The sequence below is a fragment of the Ochotona princeps genome, chromosome 24 (assembly GCF_030435755.1).
Source record: "Ochotona princeps isolate mOchPri1 chromosome 24, mOchPri1.hap1, whole genome shotgun sequence".
NCBI lineage: Eukaryota > Metazoa > Chordata > Mammalia > Lagomorpha > Ochotonidae > Ochotona > Ochotona princeps.
Window position 1 is genome coordinate 1683136 of NC_080855.1, and position 17501 is coordinate 1700636.

The 17501-nt window shown below is 42.2% G+C and overlaps 1 pseudogene; it reads right to left on the bottom strand.

The window, feature by feature from the left end:
• Nucleotides 1-962: 962 nt before the first annotated feature.
• Nucleotides 963-1828, bottom strand: LOC131483221 (RING finger protein 141-like; annotated as a pseudogene).
• Nucleotides 1829-17501: the final 15673 nt, after the last annotated feature.

Here is a 17501-nt window from a genome sequence, read left to right on the forward strand (position 1 = left end):
GCTGAAATGCTAATGTTAAGAATTGTATGCCATAGACAAAAATTTTGAAAAATGTTTTGAGGGAGTAAGGATAATTATATACTTGTTCAGACACTTTCAGAGCACTACAGTGAAAGAGTAAGCAAAAATTGTCATTTTCAGAGATGTTTCACACTGCATAGTTTAAAAAGGTGGGGGAGGCTCACCCTATATTCTCTCAATCTTTGAAATTTGAGGACCATGAAACCTAGAAGCACACCTTCAAGTTGAGAAAGCAGAGGTACTACAAACCAATATTGAATGACTTACCATAGCTGGGAATATAAAGTTTAGTGCTTGTCATGAGGAAAAGTTTCCTTTTGAGACTCAGTTTGTGAGCATTCCCAAAAGCCACGGAAAGCAGTTGCTCTGCTGGGGAAGGCCTTTCCAGAACAGCCCCCGAGCGTCCCTTGGGAGGTCTGTTTATGAAGCGACCACGCCCAGCTCTACAGTCCTCATCCAGTTTACACAGCAGGACAAAATCCACCACCTTTAGAAGCGACAACACTAGGCAGCTCCAAGACACATTGTTGAAGTCCTGAAAACAGTGGATGGAGCATTCAAGCAAAAATTAAGAGAGTGGTAATTAACCACAAGGGGGCGGACACAGCCCTTAGAGCCCACAATCTAAGTAGTAACACGCACTCTGATGTGGCCCACATGTTTAGTCACTTAATGCTTTCTCCAGTTTTTAATTTCAAGGCTTATTTTAAATCTAAAGACTCCAGAATAGTCTTGCCCTGAAAAACTGCAGTGTGATCAAAACCCTCTGGAAATATTGCTGTTACGGGCTAGCAAAGGACTCAAGAGCAATTTAGTTCTATTGCACTTTCGAACAAATAAATAGGGAACCATGGTCTAAAACAGTAGCAAACTTTAGCTTATGATCAGTGGAAGACATGGATAGTTTATGTTAAAAAAAAAAAATGGGGCATTGTGTGAGTATAGCAAAAATAGGAGGGGGGAGAAACTCATTGTTTATCTGTACCACAGCAGTTTTCGTCCGTGACCAAAGTGTGTGGCCTGCAGCAGATCTTCACAGGGAGCTCACGGCCGGTGTGGCTGACCAGCCTCATCTGCCATGTTCAGTATGTAGTTAGCCATAACATCTTCAGTGGGCCCATTCGACACCACTGAAGATTCATGTGCTCCAGTCATCTGTAGTCGACAGATTGGGCAAATTCCTGTGTCGATCACTCCATTTATCAATGCATTTCTGACAAAAGCTGTGAACACATGGCAGGATGAGGTCAGCTCGCCCATCCATGCAGATGCAACACTCGTCCTCATCGGTCAGCTGCTTGACCCTTCCCATCCAAAGACTGGCCTGACAAGACGCTCCAGAGGATGCATCTTCCTCGGGTTCAGGAGAGGCAGATCTCTGGGCCAGCACACTCACTGCTTGGCTTGTGATGTCTTTATAAAGCTGAAGGAACTGGTATAAATTCATGATGCGTGATGCTTCCCCAACGCCACTACTTTTGTTAATCTTGGTACACACCACCCATACAACCATTTTCCAAAAGGCAGAGGAATCAGACCCAGGTTGCACCTCAAAGAGAAGATGTTGTTCCTGGCCAGAAGACATTTTAGCAGTTACATCGTTAAGCTCAGCTACTCTCCCAAGAAATTCTCCGTATGTTAAGGAGCCACTTTCTTGAACCAATGTGACATGTTTTGCTGCTTTTTCTGGTAACCTGCTAATAACCAACTGGGTCTGATCCGAAATGTGTTGTCCCATGATGAAATGATGTCTTTCGGAATCTCAAGAATGTTGCTTCACATAGTTTCTAAAAGCACTCCAGCATTGTGAACAAATAGCCAAGTCTGGGTGGCCAATGGGCTGCGCTGGCGGTAATATTAAGAAAACAGTTTGCATTCACACAGGCAAAACCCTCTTTGGGTTCCCCAGAATCACCCCCACAGCAGGACAGGGCACTTTCACCCCGGCAATTGGACAGCGCCAGGTCTGCAAACCCACAGCCCAAGCTGAGGCCTGGGAAGAGCAGGCAAGAGAGGGCCTGGCCAGGCCTATCTGGCTTCTGAAACCTGACCTGAGAGCAGAGGGCTGGCCCAAGTTTCTACTCTCCAACTGAGGCTGGTAGAGCGCCTGTGAAGGGAGAGAGCAGAAAAACAGCCTGCGGAGCTCACCCCCAAGTTCAAGGCATCGCGAGCCGGAGGCGCCTGCCAATCAGACCCGCGGGTTCCAGCCTCAAAACATGTTTGTACAGACAGAGGAATTTTGAGCTCCAACACCTAGGAGAAAACAAGTTAAGTCTGCTTTGCTTTGCAACACATTGGCAATAGCATGTTACAAACAACAACTTGTAAAAAAAATGTTGGGAAGATTTAGGGATCATAAAAAGAATTAAATACATCATTTATTAGTGGGAAGATGGACGACTGCAGAGAGCTGGTGTAGGGTGTAGTAGGGAAAGAGGGGAACCGATCCAGCAGAGAAACAGGCTAGGAAACACAAAATTGTAGGGAGAAGAGCGGGAAGGTCACTGGAGTTCACTAAAGCAAGAAGATCTACACAGCATGAAAAAACAGCCGCTGCGAGAAAATTGGTGAGTCACAATCCCAGGCAGGGCGAAGGTGGCAGAGTCTCAACTGTCCCAGGGAAAACAAAGGCGGCTGAAAGGATAGGCGCCCACACAGACAGGGGCACCAGTCCTCTGGAGGGCAGGAGCCCCGAGAGGAGGCTACTGGACTGATTCTAGGAGGCATCATCCCCTGCAGAAGTGGAGGACAAGCCGGGGAGATTTCCCAGAAGCGTGCCTCCCAACTGCTCAGCAGCTTTGAGAGAGTGCAGAGGGAACTGGAGCGGCGCTGTGGGACCAGGGCTCAGAAATCCCAATATCAGCTCCAAACAGTGGACTGGCTGCAACAGAATCCAGTGGATCCTATTGCTGGGCTCAGCCTGAGCTCCAGAGGCTGGACAACACTCGGCAGAACCTCACGACCTGGGCAGAAGAGCAAACTAGTAGGGGCACGGCTGCGTACCCCTCACAGCTCTGTGCCTCTCAGGGCTCTGCCACCATTGAGAAAGTGCAACTGAGAAAGTAGCTTCTCTCAGGAAGAATCCCCTGCTGGGCTCAGGTGGAGAGGCAAACCAGAGCCAACTCAGCTGAATCGGCCAGACAGGTTCTCCCAGTGGGAGCCCACTCAGAAAAGCCTGCCTGCCCAGAGGCGGGACCCAGTGTTGCACCTTTCAGCAGAGCAGCACTTCTGAGTGGGAATTCTGGAGAGCAGAGTTCGGTGCTGAGGCCTGCAGAAATTTCCAACCCAGCCCGGGGTTGGGGATTTCAAGCCTCGAACAGCAGAGGCCTTTGCTGTGCTAACTTCAAGCCCTGAAGGAGTGTATTGGCCCGGCACTGAGGCGGAAGTCCTCAGAGGTACAACGCCTTTCAGAGGGAGCCTCAGGGTAAGGGGCCTGGCACTAGGGCTGACCCACAAAGCCTCCTGACCCAGAACAGGGCTGTAGATTACAAACACTGAGCAGCAAGCACTTGGTGACTCAGGCAGTACCCCCTGCTCTACTCAGCAGGAGCCTCAGAGGTGGTGGCACACGTAGGACAGCTCCTAACCAACTAGCAGCACTGGAGACAGGTGGCAGAAATATAAACACAGGCGCAAACAAAGCAACCCAACAACAACCCCACCATCCCTTGCTGTCCCCAGTAGAGTAAGAAATAGAACGCTTATGCCAGCACCACATACAGCAGCTAGATCACACCTCCTACAGATTACAGCACTGAGGGCAAGGGCTGTGGTCAAACAAGAGATGCTAAAATCCCAAGACAACAAGAAGCAAAAACACAATGAGGAGAAGTATCAGAAAAAGCAATGACCCAGAGGAAAGATCAAGCACTCCCTCCCAATACAACCAAAAACTAATCTCAATATCTGAGATGCAAGATGAAGACATAGGAGAAATACCAGATAAGGACTTAAAGAAACTAGTGATGAAATTCATCAGAGACAGTGAGAAGTGCTGGGAAGAGTCGAAGGTATTCAAAAACCATGTCACTGCAGAAATAAATCAAGTCAAAAAGGGAATCCTCGATATAGAGCACAAAATTGAAAGCCTAACCAACAGAATGAACACAGCAGAGGACAGAATATCAGAATTGGAAGACAATCAGAATGAAGGCAGCAGCTCATCAAACAGCTGGAGACAAATCCAGAGAAAGCCAATAGGTCCATACAGGAAATGAAAGACAACCTCAAAAAATCAAATATTAGAATAATAGGCCTTCCCGAAGGAGTGGAAAAGGAGACAGGCTTGCAACGGGTGCTCAATGAGATAATACAGGAGAACTTCCAGAACACTGGTAATACAAATCCAGCACAAATCCAGGAAGGACAAAGAACCCCCAGTAGATTTGATCTAAACAGATCGTCACCCAGACATGTGGTCCTCAAGCTACCCTCAAGTGAATACAAGGAAACTATTCTAAGACAACTAAGAAAAAAGGATAAGATTACTTTCAGGGGAAGGCAAATCAGAATCACAGCCGACCTATCAGAAGAAACGCTCCAAGCAAGGAGAGAATGGGGTAAAACCTATCAAATCCTGAAACAAAACAACTGCCAACCAAGAATAATGTAGCCAGCAAAGCTCTCATTTGTATTTGAGAATGAAATCAAATACTTCAACAGTAAAGAGAAACTCGAAGAATACATCAACACGAAACCAGCTCTGGAAAATCTCCTCAGGAAGGTGCTAAACCCAGAAAGAACAAATGAAAACCAAAATCAAAGATGGCAAATGGGAAGACCTCTCCACTAAAATCCATACAAGGAAAGTCAACCAATCAGAAACTCTAATAGTCGCAAATACACATTTGCACACTTACACACACTCATGGAAGCCAAAAATCACACCCTCTCAATATTGTCTCTAAACACAAATGGCCTAAACTCACCAATCAAAAGGCATAGATTAACGGAATGGATCATCAAACAGCACCCAACAATCTGTTGCCTACAAGAGACACATCTAGGGGGAGCCGATCCAGCAGAGAAACAGGCCAGGAGGCGCGAAACTGTAGGGAGAAGAGCGAGAAGGTCACTGGAGTTCACTAAAGCAAGAAGATCTACACAGCGTGAAGGAACAGCCGCAAAAAGTAGGAAAGAAAATACAGCACGCCGCGAGAAACCTGGTGAGTCAGGATCCCAGGCAGGTGGAAGGCAGCAGATTCTCAACCGCCCCAGGGAAAACAGAGGCGGCTGGAAGGATAGGCGCCCACACCGACAGGGGCACCAGTCCCCTGGAAGGCAGGAGCCCCCAGAGGAGGCTACTGGACTGATCATTGGGTGCATTATCCCTGCAGAAGTGGAGGAAAAGCTGGGGAGATTTCCCAGAGGCTTGCCTACCCGCTGCTCAGCGGCTCTGGGAGAGTGCAGAGGGAACAGGAGCAGCACTGTGGGACTGGGGCTCAGAGATCCCCATATCGGCTCCGAGCTGTGGACTGGCTGTGGGAGAGTCAGTGGATCCTGTTGCTGGACTCGCCCTGAGCCCCAGAGGCTGGGCAACGCTCGACAGGGCCTCACGTCCTGGGCAGAGGAGCGGACTAGTAGGGGCACGTCTCACCTAAAGGGCTCTGTGCCTCTCAGAGATCCGCTTCCATCCTTGAGAGAGTGCAGCTGAGGAAGTGGCTTCTTCAGGGCGGAGTCCCCAGCTGGGCTCAGCTAGAGAGGCCAGACCGGAGCGGGCTCAGCTGAACTGGCCGGACAGGTTTTCCCAGCAGGAGCCCGCTCGGAAAGACCTGCCTGCAGTGTTGCAGCCCTCAGTGGAGCAGCGCTTCCGAGTTTGGCACTGGGGCCGCAGAGATCTCCAGCCCAACACAGGCCGGGGTTGGGGATTTTAGGCTCCGAGCAGCAGGAGCCCTTGCTGTGCTAACCTCAAGCCCTGAAGGAGAGTCTCGGCTCAGCACTGAGGCGGAGACCCCCGCTGTATTAGCCTTGTGACCCAAATCCCAGGCGCGGCTCAGCAGAGTGAATCTGTAGGGCACTGCCTTTGAGAGGGAGCCACAGGGGAAGGGGCCTGGCACTAGGGCTGGCCCACAAAGCCTCCTGACCCAGCTCGGGGCTGTGATCTACAGACCCTGAAAGCAGCTGGTGACTCAGGCAGTAAGCCCTACTGGGCTCAGCCGGAGACCCCAAACCAGAGCCGGCTCAGCTGAATCACCGCTAAAATCTCAAAACAACAAGAAGTAAAAACACAATGAGGAGAAATATCAGAAAAAGCAATGACCCAGAGGAAAGATCAAGCACTCCCTCCCAATACAACCAAAAACTAATCCCAATATCTGAGATGCAAGATGAAGACATAGAGGAACTATCAGATAAGGACTTTAAGAAGCTAATGATGAAATTCGTCAGAGAGAGTGAAAAGCGCTGGGAAGAGTCTAAGGCATTCGAAAACCATATCACTGCAGAAATAAATCAAGTCAAAAAGGGAATCCTTGATATAGAGAACAAAATTGAAAGCCTAACCAACAGAATGAACACAGCAGAGGACAGAATATCAGAATTGGAAGACAATCAGAATGAAAGGCAGCAGCTCATCAAACAGTTGGAGACAAATCTAGAGAAAGCCAATAGGTCCATACAGGAAATGAAAGACAACCTCAAAAAATCAAATATTAGAATAATAGGCCTTCCCGAAGGAGTGGAAAAGGAGACAGGCTTGCAACGGGTGCTCAATGAGATAATACAGGAGAACTTCCAGAATACTGGAAATATAAATCTAGCACAAATCCAGGAAGGACAAAGAACCCCCAGTAGATACGACCCAAACAAATCGTCTCCCAGACATGTGGTCCTCAAGCTACCTTCAAGTGAATACAAGGAAACCATTCTAAGACAAGTAAGAAAAAAGGATAAGATTACTTTCAGGCGAAGGGAAATCAGGATCACAGCCGACCTATCAGAAGAAACGCTCCAAGCAAGGAGAGAATGGGGTAAAACCTATCAAATCCTGAAACAAAACAACTGCCAACCAAGAATAATGTAGCCAGCAAAGCTCTCATTTATATTTGAGAATGAAATCAAATACTTCAACAGTAAAGAGAAACTCGAAGAATACATCAACACGAAACCAGCTCTGGAAAATCTCCTCAGGAAGGTGCTAAACCCAGAAAGAAAAAATACAAACCAAAATCAAAGATGGCAAATGGGAAGACCTCCCCACTAAAATCCATACAGGAAAAGTCAACCAATCAAAAACTCTAATAGTCGCAAATACACACTTGTACACTTACACTCATGGCAACCCAAAACCAATTCCTCTCAATATTATCTCTAAACACAAATGGCTTAAACTCACCAATCAAAAGGCATAGATTAACGGAATGGATCATCAAACAGCACCCAACTATATGTTGCCTACAAGAGACACATCTAACCAGAAAATCCTGTAAGAAATTTAAAGTGAAAGGATGGAAAAAGACATTTCATGCCAATGGACGAGAAAAAAAGGCTGGTGTAGCTGTTCTAATCTCAGATGACCTAGACTTCAAGCTGACAGACATCAAAAAGGACAGAGAAGGACATTATATATTGGTGAAGGGACTGATCCATCAAGAAGTAATTACAATCGTGAACATATATGCACCTAATGCCAATGCGCCTAGCTTCGTGAAGCAACTACTTACAGACTTAAGGGGAGACATAGATACACACACAATAATAGTGGGCGATCTTAACACCCCGCTAACAACTATAGACAGATCAACAAAACAAAAACTCAACAAAGAAGCAACAGAGCTCGTACAAACATTAGAACAACTGGACTTGGTAGACATTTATAGAATTTTTTATCCTAAGACCACAGATTATACATTTTTTTCAGCAGTACATGGCACCTTCTCCAGGATCAACCACATGATAGGACACAAAGCAAATCTAAATAACTTCAAAAAGATAGAAATCATACCATGTACCCTCTCAGACCACCACGGAATGAAACTGGAAATCAGCAATTCAAAATGCCCAAGGAAATATAGAAACTCTTGGAGGTTGAACAATATGCTATTAAACGAACAATGGGTCAGGGAAGAAATTAAAGATGAGATCAAAAAATTTATGGAAACCAATGAAAACTCTGATACAACATTCCAAAACTTGTGGGACACTGCCAAAGCAGTGCTACGGGGTAAACTCATCACAATTGGAGCTCATGTCAAGGCCCAAGAGAGGCGCCAAATACAGGAACTAACCACACACCTCCAGGAACTGGAAAAACAACAGCAGCAGATGAGCCCCACACACAACAGGAAACAAGAAATCATCAAAACAAGGGAGGAAATCAACCAGATAGAAATAAAAAAAACCATACACAAAATCAACAAATCAAAAAGCTGGTTTTTTGAAAAGATAAACAAAATAGACACCCCGCTGGCCCGACTGACAAAGAAAAAACAAGAGAAAGCAAGAATTAACAGCATCAAAGATGAAAAAGGCAACATAACAACAGACATTACAACCATTAAGAATATAATCAGAAATTACTACAAAGCACTGTACTCCAACAAATCAGAAGACCACCAAGAAATGGAAAAGTTCTTAGACTCACACAACCTGCCAAAACTTAGCCCAGAGGCAACAATCAACCTGAACAAATCCATTACTGAAGCAGAGATTGAATCAGTGATTAAAGACCTCCCAACAAAGAAAAGCCCAGGACCAGACGGCTTCACTCCAGAATTCTACAAAACATTCCGAACAGAACTAACCCCAATCCTCTACAAACTCTTCAAAACAATAGAAAAGGAAGCAACCCTTCCAAACTCATTCTATGAAGCCAACATTACCTTAATCCCAAAACCGGGCAGAGATCCTACAGAGAAGGAAAACTACAGACCTATCTCTCTGATGAACATTGATGCTAAGATGCTCAACAAAATCCTAGCCAATAGAATTCCAAAAATCATCCGACAGATCATTCATCCAGATCAAGTAGGATTCATCCCTGGAATGCAGGGATGGTTCAACATTCGCAAATCCATAAATGTGATACACCACATCCAAAAACTGAAAAACAAGAATCACATGATAGTATCAATAGATGCAGAAAAAGCTTTCGACAAAATCCAGCACAACTTCCTGCTAAAGACCCTAACCAAGGTAGGCATAGATGGAAAAATCCACAACATAATCAAAGCAATATATGAAAAACCCAATGCCAGCATCATACTGAATGGAGAAAAACTGGAACCCTTCCCACTGAGATCTGGAACAAGACAGGGATGTCCGCTTTCTCCGCTGCTATTCAACATAGTTCTAGAGGTACTCGCTGAGGCCATAAGACAAGAAAAAGAAATCAAGGAATCCAAATGGGAAATGAAGAAGTCAAGCTTTCACTATATGCAGATGACATGATTCTTTATATGGAAGAGCCAAAAGGCTCAACACAGAGACTACTAGAACTTATACGAGAGTTCGGTAGAGTGGCAGGGTACAAAATTAATGAACAAAAATCAACAGCCATAGTGTATGCTAACAGCCCCAAGTTGGAAAAAGATCTAACCAGCAAGATACCATTCAAAGTAACAAAGGAAAGCATGAAGTATCTGGGAATTAACCTAACCAAAAATGTTGGAGACCTATTTGAGGAAAACTACAAACTACTTAAAAAAGAAATTGAACAAGATCTAGAAAGATGGAGTAACATCCCATGCTCCTGGATAGGTAAAATCAATATCATTAAAATGTCTATACTGCCAAAGGCAATATATACATTCAACGCAATCCCAATCAAATTGCCCAAAACATTCTTCACAGATCTGGAAACAATGATTCAAAGGTTCATCTGGAAACACAAAAAACCACGAATAGCTAGAACCATTCTCAAGAACAGGAAGTTAGCAGGGGGAATCACAGTCCCAGACCTCTGGACATACTATAGGGCAGTGGTTATCAAAACAGCCTGGTACTGGCAAAAAAATAGAGAAGAAGATCAATGGAGCAGAATAGAAACACCAGATGGGAACCCACACAAATACAGCCAAATAATCTTTGACAAAAAGACAAACGACAACCCAGGCAAATGGGAAGGTCTCTTCAATAAATGCTGTTGGGACAACTGGTTGATAGCCTGCAGAAACAAAAATATAGACCCACATCTCTCACCATATACTAAGATCAAATCCAAATGGATAAAAGATTTAAACCTACATCCAGAAACCTTCAAACTTTTGGAAGAAAATGTTGGAAACACACTGGAACACTTAGGGGTAGGCCCTCACTTCCTAAAAAAGACTCCAAATGCAGTAGAAATCAAGACCAAAATAAACAAGTGGGACCTCATCAAACTAAGAAGCTTCTGTACAGCTAGAGAAACAATCAACAAAGTAAAAAGGCAACCCACAGAATGGGAGAAGATCTTCGCACACGACTTAGGTGATAGAGGGCTGATCTCCAGAATATACAAAGAGCTACAAAACAACCAAAATGTCAAAACAAACAAGCCACTCAAGAAATGGGCATGGGAAATGGGCAAACACTTCACAAAGGAACAAACCCAAATGGCAAATAAACATATGAAAAAATGCTCAAGTTCCCTGGCAATAAGGGAAATCCAAATTAAAACATCAATGAGGTACCACCTAACGCCAGTAAGACTGGCCCACATGAATAAAAGCACCAACAACACTTGTTGGCGAGGTTGCGGGGAAAAGGGAACCCTACTCCACTGCTGGTGGGGCTGCAGGCTGGTACAGCCTCTATGGAAATCAGTATGGAGAACATTCAAACAACTCAAATACAACATACCGTATGACCCAGCAATAGCACTCCTAGGAATATATCCAGAACACTTGTTTTATGAGAAACCAACATGCACTCCTATGTTCATAGCAGCACAATCAGTAATTGCAAAAACATGGAAGCAGCCAAAATGCCCATCAACAGAGGATTGGATAAGAAAGCTATGGTTCATCTACTCCATGGAATACTACTCAGCTATTAAAAAAAACAAAATGCAGTTCTTTGTGGCCAAATGGGCCAAACTGGAAACCATAATGCTAAGGGAAATGAGCCAATCCCAAAAGGTTAAATACCACATGTTTGCCTTAATTTGATATGATGTTATGTATAACAAGTTATGTTATGAATGTTATATGTTGTGTATAAACCAAAATTGAAATGTCAATGAGGTGGTCACAGAAGGTGGATAAGAAATCGCATTTACTTTTACCATATTGGTTACTCATTACTATGTCAATTAATTCCATAATGATGTAAATTTTTGCTGATGGTATGTTGGAGCTTTTAATTGATCGGGATGATACTCTGCTGGCTCTGTCTTCAGACCAGAGAGGGCATACCTAAGAAGCCGTTGAACTTGACTAGACAATAAGATGCTGGACTCTATGTTTGGTATATGCTTGCAATGGGGGAATCTCAACTGAACTTGAACTGTGGTTATGCAACAAGGTGGAGGAATCCACCATGGTGGGAGGGTTTGGGGAGGGGTGGGGAAAATCCCAGTACCTATGAAACTGTGTCACGTAATACAATGTAATTAATGAATTTAAAATAAAATTAAAAAAAAAAAAAAAAAAAAGAGACACATCTAACCAGAAAAGCCTGTAAGAAATTTAAAGTGAAGGGATGGAAAAAGACATTTCATGCCAATGGACGAGAAAAAAAGGCTGGCGTAGCTGTCCTAATCTCAGATGACCTAGACTTCAAGCTGACAGACATCAAAAACACAGAGAAGGACATTACATATCGGTGAAGGGATTGATCCACCAGGAAGTAAATACAATCATGAACATATATGCACCTAATGCCAATGCACCCAGCTATGTGAAGCCATTACTTACAGACTTAAGGGGAGACATAGATATACACAGAATAATAGTGGGCGATCTTAACACTCCACTAACAACAATAGACAGATCAACAAAACAAAAACTCAACAAAGAAACAACAGAGCTAATACAAACATTACAACAACTAGACTTGGTAGACACTTATAGAACTTTTTATCCTAAGACCACAGATTATACATTTTTTTCAGCAGTGCATGGCACCTTCTCCAGGATCGAACACATGATAGGACGCAAAGCAAATCTAAATAACTTCAAAAAGATAGGAATCATACCATGTACCCTCTCAGACCACCATGGAATGAGACTAGAAATCAGAAATTCAAAATGCCCAAGGAAATACAGAAACTCTTGGAGGTTGAACAATAGGCTATTAAACGAACAATGGGTCAGGGAAGAAATTGAAGATGAGATCAAAAACTTTATGGAAACCAATGAAAACTCTGACACAATATTCCAAAACTTGTGGGACACTGCCAAAGCAGTGCTACGGGGTAAATTCATAGCAATTGGAGCTCATGTCAAGGCCCAAGGGGGGCGCAAAACACAGGAACTAACCACACACTTCCAGGATTTGGAAAAGCAGCAGCAGATGAGCCCCACACACAACAGGAGACAAGAAATCATCAAAATAAAGGAGGAAATCAACCAGATAGAAATAAAAGAAACCATACACAAAATCAATGAATCAAAAAGCTGGTTTTTTGAAAAGATAAACAGAATAGACACCCCGTTTGCCCGAATGACAAAGAAAAAACAAGAGAAAGCAAGAATTAACAGCATCAAAGATGAAAAAGGCAACATAACAACAGATATTACAACCATTAAGAACATAATTAGAAATTACTACAAAGCACTGTACTCCAACAAATTAGAAGACCACCAAGAAATAGAAAAGTTCTTAGACTCACACAACCTGCCAAAACTTAGCCCAGAGGCAACAAAAAAACTGAATAAATCCATTACTGAAGCAGAGATTGAATCAGTGATTAAAGATCCTCCAACAAAGAAATGCCCAGGCCCAGATGGCTTCACTGCAGAATTCTACAAAACATTCCGAACAGAACTAACCCCAATCCTCTACAAACTCTTCAAAACAATAGAAAAGGAAGCAACCCTTCCAAACTCATTCTATGAAGCCAACATTACCTTAATCCCAAAACCGGACAGAGATCCTACAGAGAAAGAAAACTACAGACCTATCTCTCTGATGAACATTGATGCTAAGATGCTCAACAAAATCCTAGCCAATAGAATTCCAAAAATCATCCGACAGATCATTCATCCAGATCAAGTAGGATTCATCCCTGGAATACAGGGGTGGTTCAACATTCGGAAATCCATAAATGTGATACACTACATCCAAAAACTGAAAAACAAGAATCACATGATAGTATCAATAGATGCAGAAAAAGTTTTCAACAAAATCCAACACCACTTCCTGCTAAAGACCCTAACCAAGGTAGGCATAGATGGAAAAATCCACAACATAATCAACGCAATATATGAAAAACCCAACGCCAGCATCATACTGAATGGAGAAAAGCTAGAACCCTTCCTGCTGTGATCTGGAACAAGACAGGGATGTCTGCTTTCTCCACTGCTATTCAATATAGTCCTAGAGGTACTCGCTGAGGCCATAAGACAAGAAAAAGAAATGAAAGGAATCCAAATGGGAAATGAAGAAGTCAAGCTTTCACTATACACAGATGACATGATTCTTTATATAGAAGAGCCAAGAGGCTCAACACAGTGACTGTTAGAACTTATACGAGAGTTCAGTAGAGTGGCAGGGTACAAAATTAATGAACAAAAATCAACAGCCATAGTGTATGCGTACAGCCCCAAGTTGGAAAAATATCTAACCAGCAAGATACCTTTCAAAATAACAGAGAAAAGTATGAAGCATCTGGGAATAAACCTAACCAAAAATGTAGGAGACCTATTTGAGGAAAACTAAAAACCACTTGAAAAGAAATGGAACAAGACCTCAAAACATGGAATAACATCCCATGCTCCTGGATAGGTAAAATCAATATCATTAAAATGTCTATATTGCCAAAAGCAATATATGCATTCAACGCAATTCCAATCAAATTGCAAAAAACATTCTTCGTGGAACTTTAAACAATGATCCAAAGGTTCATCTGGAAACACAAAAAAACACGTATAGCCAGAACCATGCTGAAGAACAGAAAGTTAGCAGGGAGAATCACAGTCCCAGACCTCTGGACATACTATAGGGCAGTGGTCTTCAAAACAGCCTTGTACTGGCACAAAGATAGAGAGGAAGATCAATGGAGCAGAATAGAAACACCAGAAGGGAACCCACACAGATACAGCCAAATAATCTTTGATAAAAGGACAAACGATAATCCAGGCAAATGGGAAGGTCTGTTCAATAAATGCTGTTGGGACAACTGGTTGATAGCCTGCAGAAACAAAAAAATAGACCCACATCTCTCACCATACACCAAGATCAAATCTAAATGGATAATAGATCTAAACCTACATCCAGAAACCTTCAAACGTTTGGAAGAAAATGTTGGAAATACTCTGCAAGATCTAGGGGTAGGTCCCTACTTCCTAAAAAGACTCCAAAAGCAATAGAAATTGAGACAAGAATCAACAAATGGGACCTCATCAAACTAAGAAGCTTCTGTACAGCAAAGGAAACAATCAGTAAAGTAAAAATCAACCCACAGAATGGAAGAAGATCTTTCGCACTACGTAGGTGATAGAGGGCTAATCTCCAGAATATACAAAGAGCTACAAAACAGCCAAAACATCAAAACAAACCAGCCACTCAAGAAATGGGCATGGGAAATGGGCAGACACTTCACAAAGGAACAAACCCAAATGGCAAATAAACATATGAAAAAATGTTCAAGTTCCCTGGCAATAAGGGAAATACAAATTAAAACATCAATGAGGTACCACCTAACACCAGTGAGACTGGCCCACATGAATAAAAGCACCAACAACACTTGTTGGCGAGGTTGTTGGAAAAAGGGAACCCTACTCCACTGCTGGTGGGGCTGCAGGCTGGTACAGCCTCTATGGAAATCAGTATGGAGAACATCCAAACAACTCAAATATAACATACCGTATGACCTAGCAATAGCACTCCTAGGAATATATCCAGAACACTGTCTTATGAGAAACCAACATGCACTCCTATGTTCATAGCAGAACAATCAGTAATTGCAAAAACATGGAAACAACCAAAATGCCCATCATCAGAGGATTGGATAAGAAAGCTATGGTTCATCTACTCCATGGAATACTACTCAGCTCTTAAAAAAAACAAAATGCAGTTCTTTGTGGCCAAATGGGCCCAACTGGAAACCATAATGCTAAGGGAAATGGAAATGAACCAATCCCAAAAGGTTAAATGCCACATGTTTGCTTTAATTTAAGATGATATGATGTTATGTATAACATGTTATGGATGTTATGTGTTGTGTACAAACTAAAATTGAAATGTCAATGAGGTGGTCACAGAAGGTGGTTAAGAACTCGCATTTACTTTTTTTTTTTAACATTTTTTTTAGATTTATTATTATTGGAAAGCCGGATATACAGAGAGGAGGAGAGACAGAGAGGAAGATCTTCCATCTGATGTTTCACTCCCCAAATGACCACAACAGGCCAGTGCGCGCCGATACGATGCCGGGAACCAGGAATCTTTACCAGGCCTCCCACTTGGGTGCAGGGTCCCAAAGTTTTGGGCCGTCCTCGACTGCTTTCCCAGGCCACAAGCAGGGAGCTGAATGGGAAGTGGAGCTGCCGGGATTACATAATACAATGTAATTAATGAATTAAAAATAATAAATAAAGAAACAAAACCAAAAAAGAATTAAATGCATCAAGTATAATTATTTTATTAAAAAAAGAAAACATCTTGGTACACTGAATACTTGTCCATACCTTTCACTTCTGAATTTTTTTTCGGAATCTGTAAAAAATATAATGAAATGAAGAGTCTCTTGAGAACAGGAAGAGGCGTTACCTTAAAAACTAGAATTCCTCAATTAAGCAAAAACACTGTAAAGAAATTTTAGAACAATTTAGTTTATAGATATAGATTGATGTCTAAATGAAATAATTGCAATATGCTGATATAAAAAGGCACATAATAAAGAAGGAAACTTAAGTTATAAGAAACTCAATTAACATATTTTACCAGTTAAACATCACAGTTTTTGAAGAGAAGTCAATGTCATATTATTCATAATCATCTGGTGGTGAAGTTTCCAAATACTGGCAAATCCTGGATTGGAATCAGAAGTAGAGTTTGCCCCAGAAGACGTATTTTATAACTGAGCTTTTAAATGAAGTTTATTTTGATGCATGTTGTCTCATAGTAGGGTAAGCTGCTACTTTTAAAACTGGCATCTCTCATTCAGGCACAGATTTGAATCACAGCTGCCCTGTTCACAATGCAGCTTCCTGCTAATGTGCCTGGAAATCCAGCAGCTGATGCGCTCTCGAGCCTTCCAGGGGGACCCACAAGTAGTTCCTGACTCCCAACTTTGACTTGATTCAGCCGCAGCTGATGTGACCATTTGGGGAAGGAACCATGAAATGGAAGATCTCTGTGTCTCTGTTTTTGTCTCTCTCTTTCATACTGCGAGTTTATTACTCTGCCTGCCAAATAAATATAATGAATTCTTAAAAATTATTAAGAGTGAAATTAGTGAATCAGTGTTGTAGGGTTTAATATTACACAAATATTAGTAAGTTGGCAACAGATAGATCAAAAATAAATGACCTTCACGTTAATATGGTACTTTGGAATTCTAAGTGCCTCTTCTTAATGTTAAATCAATGCAGACATTAAAAAGTACTGAGAAAGATAATCTTATTTAGACTAATGCTGAAATTGATTATTTGGACCTGAATTACCTTGAAAAGTATAATTTTTGTTCAAGTACAACTACAGTGAGTAATATATAAGCATATGTAAGATATAAATAAATTCTCATGGAAAGATTTAAATATTCAAATGATTCTGATTTAAACATAGATATATTATGAATCATAATAAGCCACATATATGATAAATACTATGTTAAACATGTAAATACTAACTCTAATTCTACTCCAAACTGTGTAGGTTGCCACTCTTTTAGAAACATGTATCTGTCTTTTTAAAGTGTAGAATGACTAGGAGAAATCAAGAGGCTTTGCAGCTGTTCCTTTACCCCAAATGACCAAAACAGCTGGGGCTGGGTCAGACTTAATCCAGAAGTCTAGACCCCATTTGTATCTTCCTAGTCATGGGAGGAACCCGAGTACTTAGGACAGCTTTTGGTTTTCCAGATACAGTAAGCAGGGACCTAGGGCAGAAGCACAACAAGCAAGGCATGAAACTGTGCTCCCACATGGAGTGCTGACTTTGCAAGCAACAGTTTAACTTTTTGGGTCTTACTGATGATATTAAGGGTATATTATATTTAAGCTAGTTTCAATATGGCCTTCTCTTGCCAGAAAAACTTTTATTAACTTTAATTAACTTTTATTAGTATTAACATTTATTTATTTCTACTGGATAGCCAGGTTTACAGAGAGAAGATCCAGAAAGTCTTCCATTCTATGATTCACTCACCAAATGGCTGCAATGGCCGGAGCTGAGGC